General features: G+C 46.3%; 1 non-coding gene across 1 annotated transcript; it reads left to right on the top strand.

The window, feature by feature from the left end:
* The first annotated feature begins 13,871 nt into the window (after positions 1-13,871).
* Positions 13,872-13,976, top strand: LOC140632848 (U6 spliceosomal RNA). Its single transcript, XR_012030515.1, has one exon. It is a non-coding gene; the product is annotated as a U6 spliceosomal RNA (small nuclear RNA).
* The last annotated feature ends 3,936 nt before the right edge of the window (positions 13,977-17,912 follow it).

Below are 17,912 nucleotides of genomic sequence, written 5' to 3'. Positions count from 1 at the left end.
CAACTTATCCGGCTAACACTGTTTCTTCATCAACACACTACTGGCAATTTCTGGGGTCTTTATAACGTAAGGCATTAGAACAGCCTAGGAGTTAAACACATTTGGCCAGAATTTCCTTCTCCAAGTAGTGATGAAGGCCATCAAACATAAGGGAGAAGGCCCTCATCCCAGAATGTTCCCGAAGCCAGATGGAAGGCTGCTCCTTATTCTCTAGCCCCGCCTGATTCCGGCTGAGCTCTGTGAGCTGGCTGCCCCATGGCCCCCAACACAGCTGCCCTTGAAGGAAGCAGGAGGGCTGTATGGATGTAGCAGGACCCAGTTGGCTCTTGTGCTAGCCAATTAAGGACCAGTACCTTATCACTTTGCCCATTAAAAGCCCTGATGCCAAGGCCTGCTTTGAGGTCTAACCCTCTCTCCCTCACACACACAGCTTATTTCCTCAGTGAAGACATGACCCCAGTGGAGATCCACAGGAACACAGAGGAAGTGGCTGGCAGGGGCAGCCATGGAGAACCATGGCCCCACTCAGCCAGTGGGTCAGCAGGGCTCTCACACACACAGCATCCTAGTCCACTCAAGCTAGTTTAACAAAACATTACAGCCTAGGTGGCTTATAAACAACAGAAATTTATTTCTCATCTTTCTGGAGGCTGGAAATCTAAGATCAAGCAGCACTGTCAAGTGAGGACCCTCTTCTGGGTCACATACTTCTCACCACAGACCTGGTGGAAGGGATGAGGGAGCTTTCTCTGGCTTCCTTCGTGAGGTCACAAATCCTATTCATGAGGGCTCCACCCTTGTATACTAAACATCTTGCAAAGGCCCCACATAGTACACCACCTGGGAGATTGCAATTTCAATACACAAATTTTGGGGGCTACACACCTTCAGATCACAGCACACAATGTGACGAGATGGCCTACAAGAATGCCAAGAGTCTTTGTGACCTTGGGATGAGGAAAACCACATAAGGAGCAGGAACATAGGGAGAAAGCAGAAATGAAGCTCTGAAATGAAGGGGGAAGGTGGGTGATGCATATGTAGGACCCCTACTGCCCACCACTCCTTCAGGAATGGAAGGAGCAGGGACGCCTGGATGGCCCAGTGGTTGAGCATCTTCCTTTGGCTCAGGGTGTGATACTGGAGTCTGGGATCAAGTCCCGCATTGGGCTCCCCACAGGGAGCCTGTTTCTCCCTTTGCCTATGTCTCTGTTTCTCTGTGTCTCTCGTGAATAAATGAATAGGATCTTAAAAAAAAAAAAAAAAAAAAAAAGGAATGGAGGAGCAGCTGGGATGAAGATTATGAGAACACTACTTCTCAAGCACCCCTTGGCCAGCAAATTCTGTCTCTACCCAGAATTCCTGGATTAAATGGTAAGAGGCCATCAGGCCTAGGTTCATATTCAGATAGTGCCACTTACTAGCTGTGTGACCTTCTATGAAAAGTTAAAAGTTAACCTCTCTGGACTTCATTTTCCCTATCTGTATAATGCGTTAAAAACAGAATTCTCTCATAGGGTTGTTCTGAGGATTGAAAGGAATAAATATATATCACCCTCTTCCTTCCCACAGTCTCTACAGTTAGCTTGCAGTAATGTCAGCCACTGCATACCACCGTATCTTCAAGAGCCAGTACTGCCTTGGTACCTAGTAAATACTCAGTAAATACCTAATGAACAAATGAACATTCCATCATTTGTGCAATAGCAATAATCAGGCCCATTTTTCCTGGCAGGGTTATGAGAATTAAATGGAATTCCAGGTGGATATGTGTCTCACAATGCCCTCACTCCTTATGGGCTCAAGGTGATTTGAATTCAGGAAGAACCTATCACAAACTGGTCTTTAAGGCTTCCCACAGGGTACAATCTCCCTTCCAAAGCCTCAAGGAGGCAGCCAGCTGCCCATTAGGAGAAAATCAGATCCTGGGAACTGGCAGGTTCTGCTCTTCTGCAAGGTCTAGGGTAAGACAAACAGCTTCAACTGACCTTTGGTGCGTGGCAGATGCACTGGTATATTTGCCCTGCCCACAGCCCCAGCTGAAGGGGCAGCCCTAAGTGGCCCTGCTTGTACCACATGTTCTCCTCTGACTCAGAGATGGATATCTGACCTAAAAACATCAAGGCTGGCTAACCAGTGATCGGTCAGATTCCTCTCAAGAATTTGGACCAAGTTAGACAGGGATAGGTCTCGGGGGTTGTGTAGAGTCATGGCCACAGTTGGCCGCATAGCAAACCAAGCCATCTGCCAACAAGCTAAAGGAGAGGGTGTACAGAGCAGAGAAGCCATGAGTAAACAAAGGGGTCCTGCCTACAGAGAAGAAGATAAAGAGGCTTCTCAGAGATGGGCAAAGGACAAAGGCCACACAGCCTAAGACAGATGAAAGACTAGAGAGAGAGAGAGGGGGGAGCTGCCTCCCTCTCTGATGGCCTCCCAGATCCAACTGCCATGAGCCCCACTGGCCTCACTCCCCATCTACAGACCCCTGCCCTGTTCTAACCACTATGCCTAGCCTAGTACATGAGCAGGCTCACATGGATTGTAGTCCATGCAACCCAACAATCCCCACCTACAACAATGGGCATGGTGCTTCCCAAGAGGCAGGGGTGCCTCTTGGCCCCCCCCCCCTTTTTTTTTTTTAAGATTTCATTTATTCATGAGAGACACAGAGAGAGAGAGAGAGAGAGGCAGAGACACAGGCAGAGGGAGAAGCAGGCTCCATGCAGGGAGCCCGATGTGGGACTCGATCCTGGATCCCGGGATCACACCCTGAGCCAAAGGCAGATGCTCAACCACGGAGCCACCCAGGCGTCCCTGGCCCCTCTTGTCCTAATGTCCTTCTCTCCATCCTTCCTAGGGTCACAAGCCCCATATCTTGCAAGGACTTCCCCTAGTTCCTTGGCAGTATGCAGATTAGGCTGTCACAGAATTCAGGGCATCATGGCTCAGCTGTCTAGAGATAAGAGGAGGCATCTATAAAATACTCCTGGAGTTACTGCCTTTCAATAAGGAAAGTTCAGTGCAGATCCAGTGTTTGGGTCCCCTAGAACTGAAAGTCTTCCCCACCAAATGAAAGATATAACTCTTCGAAGCATGCATCATTAGCCAGGCAATCATCTGGAGTCAAAAGACTTGAGTTCAAGTTCTGGCTCCATTATTCACTAGCTCTGTAACCAAAGTCAAAAACTTAACCTCTCTGTTGTTCAAATTTATCATCTCCTATGGAAATAGTCTCTGACTGGCATAGTTTAGAAAGGACTCAGTGAGATAATGCATCTAATTTTAAATACTGGAAGAGGTTATCTGCCTGCCTTTCCTTCATCATAAGCGGCTGGCAACAAGTAGGTATTAAATAAGTGTATTATGATGGCTGAGCCCCTCTCATCCTATGACAGTGGCTGGCTGGGATGTCCAGTGCCACCAAACACATGTCACAGAATCCACTCCCAGGTACACTAGACCATGAACCCCTGAAGAAGAGGAGCCGTACCTTATTCATCCTGACATCCCCCAATTCCCAGTACCAGCTTTAGTACAGATTGGAAGAGTGAAGAAACAAACAAGTTCCTTACAGCACATCCAGCTCTGGAATGGTTCAGCTATGATTATCATAAAAATGCATTCTCTGAGTCCATACCTGTGGACTAGGAGAGTCATACCTAGGCATGGACTTGGACCAGGCCTCCTATCCACCTAAGATGGGACACTCCCACCATGGATAATACATGTGTGTATGATTGAGAGCCACTATCAGTGGGCAAGGATGCCCAGCTTCCTGTGAGCCCTGGGAACAGATTCTCAATGGGGACCATACCAATCTCTTTCTACACACACACACAAACACACACATATACAAGCAGACCAGGGAAGAACATTTCCAAACTGGGCTCACCTAGAAGGTCCCAATCCTCCCAGACAGCTGGGTGGAGGCCAGGAGGCGGGGGGTGGGGGAATCAAGTCCTATAGGGAATACCTTGGAGCCCTCAGTTGTGTCCTTTTCCCTGAGGACATATCCTATCACGTGCAAAATGCTAACACCGACAGAGACAGATCCAACTAGGCTGCCTATTCAAGTGAATCTAGAATCTGGAAGCCAGATTCCAAGAAAGCAAAGGAAGTCAAGGGTCAAGGAAATTCAAAATTCAGACCAAGAGCTGAGCCCAGAGGAAGGGCAGGGTCAGGGCACAGGGGCTGAAATTTGAAATTTGTGGGATGTCCAAGTGGAGATAGCCACAGAGAGAGCTTGGGGCTGGTGACGTGTGTGGGGGTCTCCCACACGGAGGTGATAACTAAAGGCATGGGAGCAATTTGAGCTCTTTGGTTCAAGAAGTAGCTTGGAGGGGAGTTTAGAAACCCTCATGATGCTCCTAAAACTGTTCCTGTTATACATCAATCCTCTCACTCAAGGCGTGTGCAGGATGTCAGCTGGGATTTTTACTATTGCCCCAGACTAGTTATGGGGACATAGCTAAAAGCAAAGTGTCACTATCACACATCTACAAAGCCACTGGTAGCAGACACCTCTGCAAAGGTTTCATCAAGAAACTGAAACAGCCCCTCTAACACCAGGCCCCAGCACAAACCATGACAGACAGACACACATACAGGGTAACAGACACAGACACACACATGCTCTATGTAAGGGACAGGGGAAGAAAAACAGAGGATCACTGGGGAAATCGGTATCAGAGAGAACATATTGTTTCAATGAAAAGGGCTCAAAAGAACCACTCATAGAAATGGGGGGGCTTGCCCATAAGAAGGGAAGCTGGCATTTCCCTTCCCAGCTGGGTGCTTGCTGAGCTGCATTATCTGCAGCCCCACCTTGTACTTCCAGGACAGAGGAACCAAACCTAGGAAGGTAATAATGCCAGATAAAGCTGACACGGGTCCCCTGGAGTTTGGGGATTTATATAAGCATGGAACATGGCGTCCACTTTCCCCAGGGGTTCTTTCAAGGCAGAAAGCTTGAAGGAGCCATAAGGTGGACAGTAGGGTAGAATGCGTAGGAAAAAAGAGGGTACCCACACCCCTGATCCCATGGACCCCTGAAGGTACAGTAGGGCCTTAGTTGCTCCTGCGCAGCTGCAAAGAGGTATAGAGAAGAGAGGATGGGCCAGAGCAGCAGGACAGCCCAGGAAGCAGTGCCCTTTGACACCCACCTGCCCCCCGCCCCACCCTGCAACACACACACACACACACACAAAGAAGGCAAGTGTGCACCATTCACGGGGCTGAAGACACCTGCTGCCTCTAAGGGCATCCTCACAGATTGATGGTGCTGGCAAGAGCTAGACTCTGCCCCAAGGACACCAGCTTGCCATCTACACAGAGACCACCAAGTCAAGCATAGCAGGAAACAAAAGCAGAGATGCCTCCCACCACATATGGGGACCACTTCTCTAAGAAGCCTGCCTCCACAGCCCATTATCCCTGTACCTGACCCCTGGGGATGGGCCCCAAAGCTCCGGAGTAGGAAGAGGAGTGAGAAAGCAAACACTACCCCCTCCCGCCTTCCATCACTGAGTACAGGCCTCACCTACAGTAGGCCAAGGGGAGAGTTTCGTTCAGAGACACTGGTAGTTCTGACCATAAAGCTATGGACTCCACTCCAGCTAATGTTAAGGGTAATTTGACAGAGTTCAGCAGAAAGCAGTGACTAGAGAAACATAAAACCATTTCACATCTCTAAGTCACCAAGTTGACACTTGTCAATAAACCAGTTACACAGAGGCCAATGTGGAAGCCCCTCTTTAAACTGATGAATAAAGGAAAGAGGGAAGAGGTGGGAGCTCTCGGCCCCCTACCTCTGTTTCTCAGTAAGATAGAACTTAAGTCAAAACCTCCTCAGTCTTAATTACCAAACAAAAAAATAACCAGACAAGCTTCTCACTGTATGTCTTTATTTATACTGTCATCTGCTCCAGCATTTTAATATCCAACTTTCCGTTGGAAGACAGATGCCTGGATGTTCACACCCCGTTCTAATGGCTTAATACCCTGGGTACTGGAGCAGGGAGGGGGCTGCAAGGAAGGAGGGGGGATGAAAGCCGCCGCCACATTGAGCACAACTTTGGAGCAAATGGGTTTGAATATTCATTAAACAACATTTAATTTAAACACCCAAACTCTGAAAGCAGCAGCATATGGCCTGTTTTATTTTACATAAACTGAATAGGAGGTTGGGCCATTCGTTTCTGCAGACATAATGTTCATTACCAATGAAGAATGCCTCCCTTTGAGGACACCCCTGCACTGTACTGGGCCCACTGGCCCACTGCCCCCACAGGCTCGGTCGAGCCCACTCGTGGCGGTGGCACAGTGACATCAACCAAATCCCCATCACCCTTTGGGGGCAGATTAGGATTTCATAAAGGAAAGAGAGGAGACTCTGAAGGCCTCCTGGCTCCTTGATTTACACCTTAGGAAAGAGGATTAGCAGAATTCTCATCCCCCTAGATTGGGCCTCCTTGGCGCCTGGGGGCTAGGCAGCAGCATCCAGATGGCATGAGCCTGACCTCCTCTGCCTGTGCAGGGCTGCCATGCAGCAGTCATGCCAGGCCCCACAGCTCTGCCCACTCAGCCTGGAGTTTAGGATTGTGCACATTTATACAGAAGGCTCTGGATACAGCAAGATGTACATGAGCATATGTATGAGCCTGTGTGTAAACTTTTGTGGAGGGGTGTATACAGATGGCCCCATGTACTGGTTGTATGTGTGTGCATGTGCCCATGGATGCAGTGTCTCTCTCAGTGTGCCTGCAGGTGTGCATGTGTGTGCATGTGCACAACAGGTTCATCTGGAGAGGTACGAGGTGTCCTCTGTAACCGCGAAGGTATAAAAATCCCAGTAGGTGTGTAGGTACATACATCCACACAATGTGTGTGTGTGACAGTGAGAGTATGTGTGTTTAAGGGTTTTCTTAAAACAACAACAACTGTCACTCTGGTTCCTAACTTGGGGCCCGCAGACATCTCCCATGGCATCCATGTGGGGTAGGGCGGGAGGGGAGGACATGAACTTGGATGGGAAAAAAAAAGACATCTTTATTTCACTAACTTCTAACTTTTTTCCATCATGAATATAAACAACAAACCTCAACAGCCTGATGAGTTCCAATAATTGTGTCACCAACAGAAATATTTTCATATAATACCACAGATGTTGCAGAACTCAAAATGTCCTTTATGCTCTTGATCACTACTTTGAATTAGAAGTTATCAGATCTGCCACAAGATACAATTATCACATTAATAAAGAAGCATATAGGATACTTCATCACAAATTATTTAATATTTCGCTAAGCATACTTGAACAAAATTGGTTTTCTTAGTAAGTTGATGTTTTTCTTGCACTTAGAAATATTCCAGGAAGGAGCCTGTTGGTCAACAGCCTACAGGAGCAAACAAAAGGTAAAGGACTCCATGTGTGGAGATGAAAGGAGCCACCTGTGGCCCAGCAAGCATTCACAAGACACCAGATGGACAAGTGTGCAGAACCCTGGCAAGGTGGAACCAGTACCTTCCCCTTTGAGGGAGACCCTCCCCAAAGGGTATGTGTCCATGTCCACAGAAGAGGGGCAAAAAAACCAGTAACCCTATAAAAAGACAGCCATCTCCCCATGGTCCCAATCATGCTAGAAACTATGCAGACAGCCCAACCTGGCATCTCCTTGGCACCTGCCCTCCAAGACTATGGGATAGGCTTCTCAGGGGGGCCAGGACATGGACAAGGCTGTGGAGCATGCTCCCAGTCAAAGCCACACCAGGCTCACCAACCCCATTCATGCCTCCTTGTCACTGCCTATCCACCCAAATGTCAGGCTTTCTTCAATGACCAAGACAGAAGAGCCAATTCAAAATACCTTAAATAAGGGATCCCTGGGTGGCGCAGCGGTTTAGCGCCTGCCTTTGGCCCAGGGCACGATCCTGGAGACCCGGGATCGAATCCCACGTCAGGCTCCCGGTGCATGGAGCCTGCTTCTCCCTCTGCCTATGTCTCTGCCTCTCTCTCTCTCTGTGTGACTATCATAAATAAATAAAAATTAAAAAATAAAAAAAATAAAAAAATAAAAAAATAAAAAAAACAAAATACCTTAAATAAGAGACAGCATTCATTAGCCTCCATAACTAGAGTCCAGGACAACAGGTGCTTCAGGTAGGTTTGAGCAGGGCTCTGGCCTGCTCCAAATCCCAACTATGTCCTCAAGCTGGCTTTCTTCATGGTAATGAAATGTGTACAGTGGTTCTTTTTTTCTTTTTCTTTTTTTTATGATAGTCACACAGAGAGAGAGACAGACAGACAGACAGACAGACAGAGGGAGAAGCAGGCTCCATGTAGGGAGCCCGACGTGGGATTCGATCCCGTGTCTCCAGGATTGCGCCCTGGGCCAAAGGCAGGCGCCAAACCGCTGCACCACCCAGGGATCCCCTGTACAGTGGTTCTAAGCCTCACGTCTGCACATCACATCACGTGGAACAGGAGCGATCTCTTCCCAGCCATCAAGGGGAAGCCTTCCCACCAACTGCAATTGGCCTAACCTCAATCTGCTGCTTTAGCCAGGGGCAGTTCCGTACACTGATCAGTTTAGGTCTGGGTCACTGCCCATCACCAAGCCATTACTAGGCCAGGAGCCAACGCCACACTTTTATTAGCTTAGACCAGTCAAGACCTACCCGCCCCCAAGAAAAACAAATGGAGAGAGTGGCAGGGAGATAAAATGGATGGCTGGAGAGGTGACTAGAAGATCCTCCTAGATGAACAGCTAGCAAGCATCTCAGCTTCCAACCAAACTAGCAGTGCTGGGGCAGGAGCCATCATTTACCAACCCCAAGGTAACCACTGAGAAAAGCACATCGCAGGTGTCAAATTCCCATGACAGGCCCTCAGCCTGCCACTGAGTACGCTAACAGCACCCGCAGCCACACAACCTGAGAGGGCTCCCCTCTCCCAGAGACCAGAGTTCTTTAATAAAATATTGTCTGGAAGACAGGAAGGCTGGGGAATTCCTTTCGCGGGCCTCAGTTTCCCCACACTGTCAAAAAGGGAATCGGACGAAAAAAACCTAAAAGCGCTTCCCAACTGGCAGTTCATGCATTATAGTGAAGGGAAGAGCACCTAAACCTTGGTGTTTGTACACCCAAGAGCCCCCATCATCTCCTGTCAAATTCTGCTACAGCCTCCCAGCTGGTTTCCCTACTCCACTCCAGTCCCACCCCTGAGACCAGTGTGCTCCCTAAACAGCCACCATTCAGTCAGTCACTCAGCAAGTATGTACCTATCCTGCTGGGTACCAGCCATTGGTCTAGTCACAGGGGTTATAGCAATGATGTACATATAAAAAAAATTTTTTTGTGAAGACACACACACACAAAACCCCTGCCTTAATGAAGCTTCCTTTCTAGACAGAATACAGTCAAGAAATGAGAAAATAGAAGTGAACACTGAGGAGAAAACATCAAAGCCAGAAAGAAAACTTGAGGAAGGCTACAATCTTTGATAAAGTGGTCAGAGAAGGTATCTCAGAGAAGGTAACAACTTGAACGAAGACCAGATGAAAGGGAGAACATGAATGACCCACAAGGTTGGCTGGGGCAAGTGTGGTCCAGGCTGAGGGGATAACATGTGCAAAGGTCCTGGAGCAGTAACAGGGCTGACAGGCTGGAGGAGCAGAGCTAGCAGCTGGGAGGGTGATGGGAGGCCAGGTCACAGGTCATGTGGATCATGGAGAACCTTTAAGCATCTCTTTAAGTGACATGGACAGCCCCTGGGGGGGTTCTGGACGGAAGAAGGACCTCATTTGACTCTCCTCCTCACAGCACACTCCAGTTGCTGCGTGGAGAATAAATCTAAGGGGTGAAGGTATAATCAGGCATGCGGTGAAGAGGCCACAGCAGTAACAAGGTGAGAAATCAGGCTTGGACCACAGGGGCCACAGAAGTGGTAAGAAACAAACAGGTTCTGGATAGATCATTTGAAAGAAAAGCCAGATGTGTAGATGAACTGGACACAGGACTTAAAGTAGAGGCTTTCTGGCCAGTGCCCTTTGTAAAAGGCACAGCTGATGCACCAGTCTTCTGCCTAAAATCTTCCAGTGGCTTCTCCCTGCCCTCTAAGTAAAGTCCAACCTGTAAACATCTGCTACAGTCCCCGCATGGGCCAACCCCTCCCGCCCTTCTGGCCACATTTCTATACGCTCCCCAGTCTTGGCTCTTCTTCCTTCTACAAACCCGCCCACCTTCTCTCGCCTCTCTCTGCCTGAAAATTTCCTCACCTGTTTACAATTCCAGGCCCCAACTGCCTCATCTGCAAAAGGGAGGAGAGTATAGTACCTGATGACTTGCAAAGGACCTGCCAGCTGCAACAAGCTGCAGTCTGTGGTCCTGAGTTTCCGTGCCCTCCCTCGCCTGGGCCCAGGAAGATCAGCAACAGAAGCCAGCCAAGAGTGTTCCCAGGGCAGGCTGGGGTATTCACCAAGGGCCAGTCTGAAGTACAGACACCAAGGCTTGAAGGGCAAGGACATAGAAAGGCTGTGGAAGAGCCTGGGTAGAAGTAGGAGTAACAAACAACATGGTCTGAAGTAGTTAAGAATTCCAAAGCCAACCTGCCCTGGCACGAGCAGAGCCCCTCCCCCTGGGGCACCACACCCTTCCCTTCCACCCCTGCTCATCCTTCATAGCCCCTGGTATAACTCAGCTCAAATCCCCTGAGGAAACCTCCCTGCTGACTCTGGACCCTCCCCTCTGCAAGCCAGTTAGTGGTGGACACAACAGTCTTCTTCCCTCTCACCTCTAGGCCCACCCATTCCCGTTCCTGACAGAGTCGACTTGGAGCCTCACACACCACAGGTGTATCTTAAACCTTTCTTGGAAACATATCACCAATATAGTCTGCACAAGATGTGAGTTTCCTGCCGGGGCAAAACATCCTTTGTCCAGTAGGGAACCTGGTCTTTGTGTGGGGAACCAGCCAGAGGGACTGTGATCCAGGCCACGTCCCCAGCTTCATGGCCTGCACCGAACCCGGCTATCTCCTCTCACCTTCAGGATGCTGAAAAGCCAGAGACTCCTTCTCTCTCGCCCGCCCTCACCTTCCGCCCAGGGATGTTATGAGAATTAATGGGATAACAGATGAAGTACCTCCAAGGAAACGGGCTACATAAATCCAAAGTGTTGTTATTAAATTCCAAATTTAGCCCTCGGGATCAGTGAGACATGACAGATCTGGGCTGGGAGCAATCCCAGCTGTATGGACAGGAAGTCCCCACAAAATCAGAAGCCCCAATATACAGGCGTTAGAGGTCAAAGAAAACCCTAAAAAATCCACCAGGTCTATACCTTGCAGAAGGCCCAAAGAGCCTCTATAGCAATCCCATAAAGTAAGCAGCTAGACTCTGCCTGGACACCACCAGTGATATAGCAAGCTCATGACTCCACAAGTCAGCTCCTGCCCTCTTCCATTAGCTCTGGGTTTCAAAAACTTCCTCCTGTCCAGCCAAACCATTGTGCCATATTTTCCACACTCTCGGACAAATCTCACCCTTTTCCCACGTGATAACCTCTGACCAATAAAACCTATCTATCTCTGCTTGTTTCTAGCTAAATACCTCCAGGCCTTTCAAACAGGCCTCATAAGCCATCATTTGAAGGCAGGCTACCATCCTGATACTCTTTTCTGAACAAGCTCCACTTCACAGCTTCCAAAAATAACATAACCCTAAGGAGCAGTGCAACAGGACAGGGCAAAAGAGGACTCACTTCACTCTAGGTGCCTACTTCCTATGGAGCAGCTGGAGGCAACAATTTGTGCTTTTTTTAGCATCCAAATCACACCATGAAGTCATATAATCTCCATTTAGGTTTCAGGCCATCATCTCTGCCACACATACATATATCTGGCTAGTGATGGCCCCAAAGGACCCCAGAAATGATACACAAGCTGGGTGGGTGGGCCTCCTGGGAGCAGAGAACCACATGAACGCAGCCTTGGGACCCAAGACTGACGTAAATTCAAGGCCCAGCTCTGCCACTTACTGAACAACCTTCAGCAAATGACCAAAATCCTGAGTTTCAATTTGTTTCTCTCTGAGATGAGAAAAATAATGTTCACCTTGCAGAAGTCTGGTGAGGACACAAGAGAATATATACAATGTGCCTAGCACACTCAATATTAAGTACTCAATAAAAGGCATTATTGTTATATTCAAAGTCTCATGGGACCCCTGATAGAAGTTTCCAAGGACAGAAAACCCAGGAAGTGACAGCATAGTCCACTGAGTTTCAGTGGACTGAAACTCATACAATTCAATGAGGAAAAAATAATCTTTTCAACAAGTGGTGCTAGGACAAATGAGTAGTCACATGAAAAAGAATGAAGTCAGGCCCCAACCTCACACCATCTGTAAAAATTAACTCCAAATATATCACAGATCTAAATGTAAAAGCTAAAACTATTAGACTTTTAGAAGAAACCATCGGAGTAAATCTTCATGACCTTTGGGTTAAGCAATGGTTAGACTTAACAGCAAAAGCAGAAGTGACAAAAAATGGATAACCATCAAAATATAAAGCATCTGCATTTTAAAAGGTACCATCAAGGAGCACTTGGCTGGTGCAGTTAGTATAACGGGGCAGCTCTTGATCTCAGGGTCTTAAGTTTGAAACCCACATTGGGTGTAGAGTTTACTTAAAAATATTTTAATTAAAAAAGATAATAAAGAATACCATCAAGAAAGTGAAGAGACAACCCACAGAATGAGAAAAAATATTGGTAAACCATATACCTGATAAGACTTATATCTAGAATACATGAAGAATGCTTACCATAATAAAAACACAATCCAATTTTAAAATGAGCTAAAGACTTTCTAAAGATATATATAAACAGCCAATAAGCACATGAAAAGATGCTCAACACCACTAGTTACTAGGAAATGCAAATCAGAACCATAATGAGATACCACTTCACACCGATTTGGATGGCTAAAGTCAAAGGTACAGATAATAGTAAGTGCTGACAAGGTTACAGAGGAATCAGAACTTTCTTTTAAAGATTTTATTTATTCATGAGAGACACAGGCAGAGGGAGAAGCAGGCTCCATGCAGGGAGCCTGATGTGGGACTCGATCCCAGGACTCCAGGATCACGCCCTGGGCCGAAGGCAGCACTAAACCACTGAGCCACCCAGGGATCCCCCGAAATTAGAACTTTCATACACTGCTGGGAAGAATATAAAATGGTGCTGCCTCTGTGGAAAATAGTTTGGGAGTACCTCAAAATGTTAAACACAGAATTACCATGTGACCCAGCAATTCCACTCCTAAGTATGCCTCCAGAGAAATGAAAATGTGTGTCCATGCAAAAATTTGCACATGCATGGCCACAGCACCAGAATTATTCATAACAGCCAAAAAGTAGAAACAATTCAAATGTTCTTTAACTAAAGGACAAAATATAGTACAGCCACCCAATGGACTAGTATCTGACAATGAAAAAGAATGAAGTACTGCTACATGCTACCACATGGGTGAACCTTGAGAACATCATGCTGAGAGAAGCCAGTCACAAAATCATGCACGATTCCATTTACATAAAATGTCCAGAATAGTCTCATCCACAGAAACTTTAAAGCACATGAGTAGTTGTCAGGGACTGGGAGAGAGAGAATGGGGAGAGACTGCTAATGGATAATAGATTTCTTTTTTCTTGGAGTAATGAAAATATTCTCTGTGAATATACTAAAAATAACTGAGTTGTACACTTGATAAGGCATGTAAATTATCTCAATAAACCTGTGTTTGTTTTTAAAAAGGTATGAAGTACTGCCACATGCTACGATATGAAACCTGAAAATATGTTAAGAACCAGTCACAGTGATCACTTCGGCAGCACATATACTAAAATTGGAATGATACAGAGAAGATTAGAGGCCCCTGCGCAAGGATGACACGCAAATTCGCGAAGCATCCCATATTTTTTGTTGTTGTTAAGTCTTGTTGACATTCATCATACCACCGAATTTTAGGAATACAGAGTTGTGCTGTGGAAAAAAAAAAAAAAAAGAACCAGTCACAAAAGATCATGTATTACATAATTCCATCTATAGGAAGGAAAAATGTCCATAACAGGCAAATCTAAAAAGAGAGAAAGTAGAGAAGTAGTTGCCCAGGGTTGGGGACTAGAGGCTGGGAGGAACAGTGAGTGATTGCTGAGGAACACAAGGTTTTCTTTCTGGCATGATGAAAGTATTCAAAATCTAGGTAGCGGTGATTAGGTGCTACATTCTGTGAATATACTGAAGCCCACTGAATTATACACTTTATTTTTTTCTTAAGATTTCATTCATTTCTTCATGAGATACACAGAGACAGAGACAGAGAGAGGCAGAGACACAGGCAGAGGGAGAAGCAGGCTCCATGCAGAGCGCCCGACGTGGGACTCGATCCCGGGTCCCCAGGATCACACCCTGGGCTGAAGGTGGCTCTAAACCGCTGAGCCACCGGCGCTCCCAAATTATACACTTTAAAAGGATGACTACTATGGTATATGAATTATGAATAAATAAGTTTTTAAAAAGAAAGTTGGTTTTTGTTTTTTTTTTTTTTTTTAAGTGGCAACATAGGGTGATCTGAGAGTGATGCAGAAAAAAGGCAGAAGTCTTGGCAACATGAGGGGTGGCTGCTATGGACACATCAGGAGCCCTCTGTCCTTACCCCCTCTCACCAAGTGCTCCCTTCTGCCCCAGTTAAGTGGAGACTGGGATCCATGAGCTGGCAGGACCAGCGAGAGACCCCTATCCTGACTTGCGCCAATCAGTGTCACATTCCTGGGAAGGGGTAAGTAAGATACAGGGTCTAATTAATGGTGCTGGTTGCCTGGCATGGGAAACAATGGGAAGGCCAGCTGTGAGAAAGGCAGGAGAGCATAAAAAGCTGCCTGCCAAGAGAGAGCGGGAGTGGACTCAAAGAAGGGGAAGGAAGGAGGAGGGAAGGGCTGATTTGTACTGGAATACTTTCCCAGTCTCCATCCCAGGGAGGCCACCAGCACTGCCTACACCATGATTTGTTAAACACCTCTTAGCTTTCCAGTAAATTCCTTTTGCTTGAGAGGCTTCTGCTCAGAGTCCCCATGAAGCATCCATTTTCTTCTTCCTGACATGGCAGAGACTGATAGTTGTCCCCTAAAACCATTCTCCCCACATTTGCCCAGGCTAGAGCTAGCCTACATTTCCCAGCTCTCTTGCAATTAGGTGTGCCAGGAGACTGAGTCCCAGCCAATACAACAGGAACAAAGATGACGGGGGTGGCTTCTGGTCAGGACTTTGTGGAGAATGACTCCCTCTCCGCCACCTTTTCCCCATTCTGCCAGGCAGATGCAGGTGACCATGAGGCCCCAAAGATGACAAATGCACTAAATAGGAGGGGCCTGGGTTCTTGAAGCACCACCTGCAGAGGAGAGCTTCCTGCTGACCAGGAATACCCCCACCCTAATTGGCAACCATTTACAGAATGGAGCCAACACTGTGAATAACAAAGCAGAGGAAATGTCTAGGTCTTCATGACACTGTTGATCTGCTGCATCAATCAACCTTGAACACTTCTCTGCATCTAGATGGCTCCTTATGTAAGCAAATAAATGTCCTCATTGTTCAAGGCAGTTTAAGTGGAGCTCTTGGTGTTTTGCAGCTGAAGGCCTCTTACCTATACACCATCTAAATCAAAGACAAAACCAGCTCAGGGAGCAGCAGTAGTAGACATCTCAACTCTTAGCTTCTCAGGGAACACTTGTGTACCAGTGATACTCTGCCACACAGCAGAGGGTAACAAGATGAACAGCATGGAAAAGTGCCCCAGATGACACTGCAGGGCTTTGTAACCTTAAAGATAGGAAAATGGTCTTGAGAAAATTAGACAGCCACTTGCAAAAGAATAAAACTGGACCTCTTACACTATGCACTTATACAAAAATCAATTCAAAATGAATTAAAGATTTGATGCTAAGACTTGAAACCATAAAATTCCTAGAAGAAAACATAGGTGGTAAGTAAGCTCCTCAACAATGGTCTTGACAATGATTTTTTGGACTTGACACCAAAAGCAAAATTAACAAAAGCAAAAATAAAGAAGTTCAACTACATCAAATTAAAAAGCTCTGCCCATGGGACGCCTGGGTGGCTCAGTGGTTGAGCATCTTGCCTTTGGCTGGGGTATGGTCCCTGGTCTGAGGATCAAGTCCCGCCCGGGGCTCCCCTCGGGGAGCCTAGCCTGCTTCTCCCTCTATGTCTCTGCCTCTCTCTCTCATGAATGAATAAATAAAGTCTTAAAAAAAAAAAAAAAAAAAAAAAAAGCTCTGCCCAGCTATGAACAACCTATGGGGTGGGAGAAAATATTTACAAACCACATATTGGATAAGGTTAATGTCCAAAATATATAAAGAACTCATACAACTCAACAGCAAAAAAAAAGAAAAAAAAGAAAAAAAAAAGAAATCCAATTTAAAAATGGACAAAGGAACTGAATAGACACTCTTCCAAAAGACATAAATGGCCAATGCATGAAAAGGTGTTCAACTCACTAATCACCAAGGAAATGCAAATCAAAACCAAACCACAATGACAGATCACCTCGCAGAATGGCTATCATCAAAAAAACAAGAGGTAAGTGTTGGCAAGGATGTGGAGAAAAGGGAACTCTGTGCACTCCTGGTGGGAATGCAAATTGGTGCAGCCACTCTGGAAAAAAGTATGGAGGTTCCTTCAAAAACTAAAAATAGAACTAACCTATGATCCAGCACTCCCACTCCTGGGTATGCATCCAAAGGAAATGAAATTACTTTCTTGAAGCAGTATCTGCGTACCCATGTCCACTGCAGCATTATTTATAGTAACTAAGATGGGAACAACCTAGTGTCCATAGAGAGATGAATGGATAAAGAAAGTGTGGAAGACACAATACACATACACAGTGGAATGTTATTCAGCCGTTTAAAAAAGAAATCTTGCCATTTGTGACAACATGGATGGAGCTTGAGGGGACTATGGTGACATTAAAGCCAGAAAATACTGTATGATCTCACTTATATGTGGAATCTAAAAAAAAAAAAAAACAAAACTCACAGAAATGAAACAGATTGGTGGTTGCCAGAGGCAGGGGTAGGGAGTAGAGGAAACTGGTGAAGGTAGTCAAAAGGTATAAACTTCCAGTTATAAAAGAAATACGCCCTGGGGATGTCATGGACAGCATGGAGACTATAATTAACAATACTGTAATGTGTAATTGAAAATTAGTAAGAGAGGTCTTAAAAGTTCTCATCACAAGAAAAAGAAAACTTATAAACTGGAGGTGAAGGATTTTAGCTCGACTCACTGTGGTGATCACTTCACAATATACATATATATATCAAATATAGTGCTGTACACCTTAAACTAATCCTATGTTAGATGTCAGCATCTCAATAAAATGGGTAAGTGGGAACCACCTAAGAAGGGAATTTTTCTTTTCCTTAGAGGAGAAAGAAATGACTCCTGAGTAGCAAACAGCTCATTCTGCTGTTGGGAGGGGAATGAGCTGAAGGTGAAAAGGCCCAAGCTCAGTCCTCTGGGCACCACTGATGAGCTGTGGGACTTGGGGACAGTCACTCTGTGCCTCCATGGCCTCATTCATGAACAGAAGAAAATGCAGCGCTTTCTGCCTACAAAATGGAGGTGCCAGATCAACTAAAGAAGTTTCTTTCTCCAAGAAAGCCTGGGGAAAGATCCATCTTGTTTACACCTTTCCTCCACCAACAAGAACTGCAGTTCAATGGTGTTTGCATAGGAGTCAAAACAATTTCTAACCAAGCTCTCTGAATATCATCGTAGAGTGGGAGCCAGCAGAGGGCTAGACCCAGAGCCTCTTGACTCCCCCCACGTCTCT

This window comes from Canis lupus, chromosome 4 (genome assembly GCF_048164855.1).
Source record: "Canis lupus baileyi chromosome 4, mCanLup2.hap1, whole genome shotgun sequence".
NCBI classification, from domain to species: Eukaryota; Metazoa; Chordata; class Mammalia; order Carnivora; family Canidae; genus Canis; species Canis lupus.
Note: the sequence above shows the minus strand (reverse complement) of the source record. Positions and strands in the feature narration are given on the sequence as shown.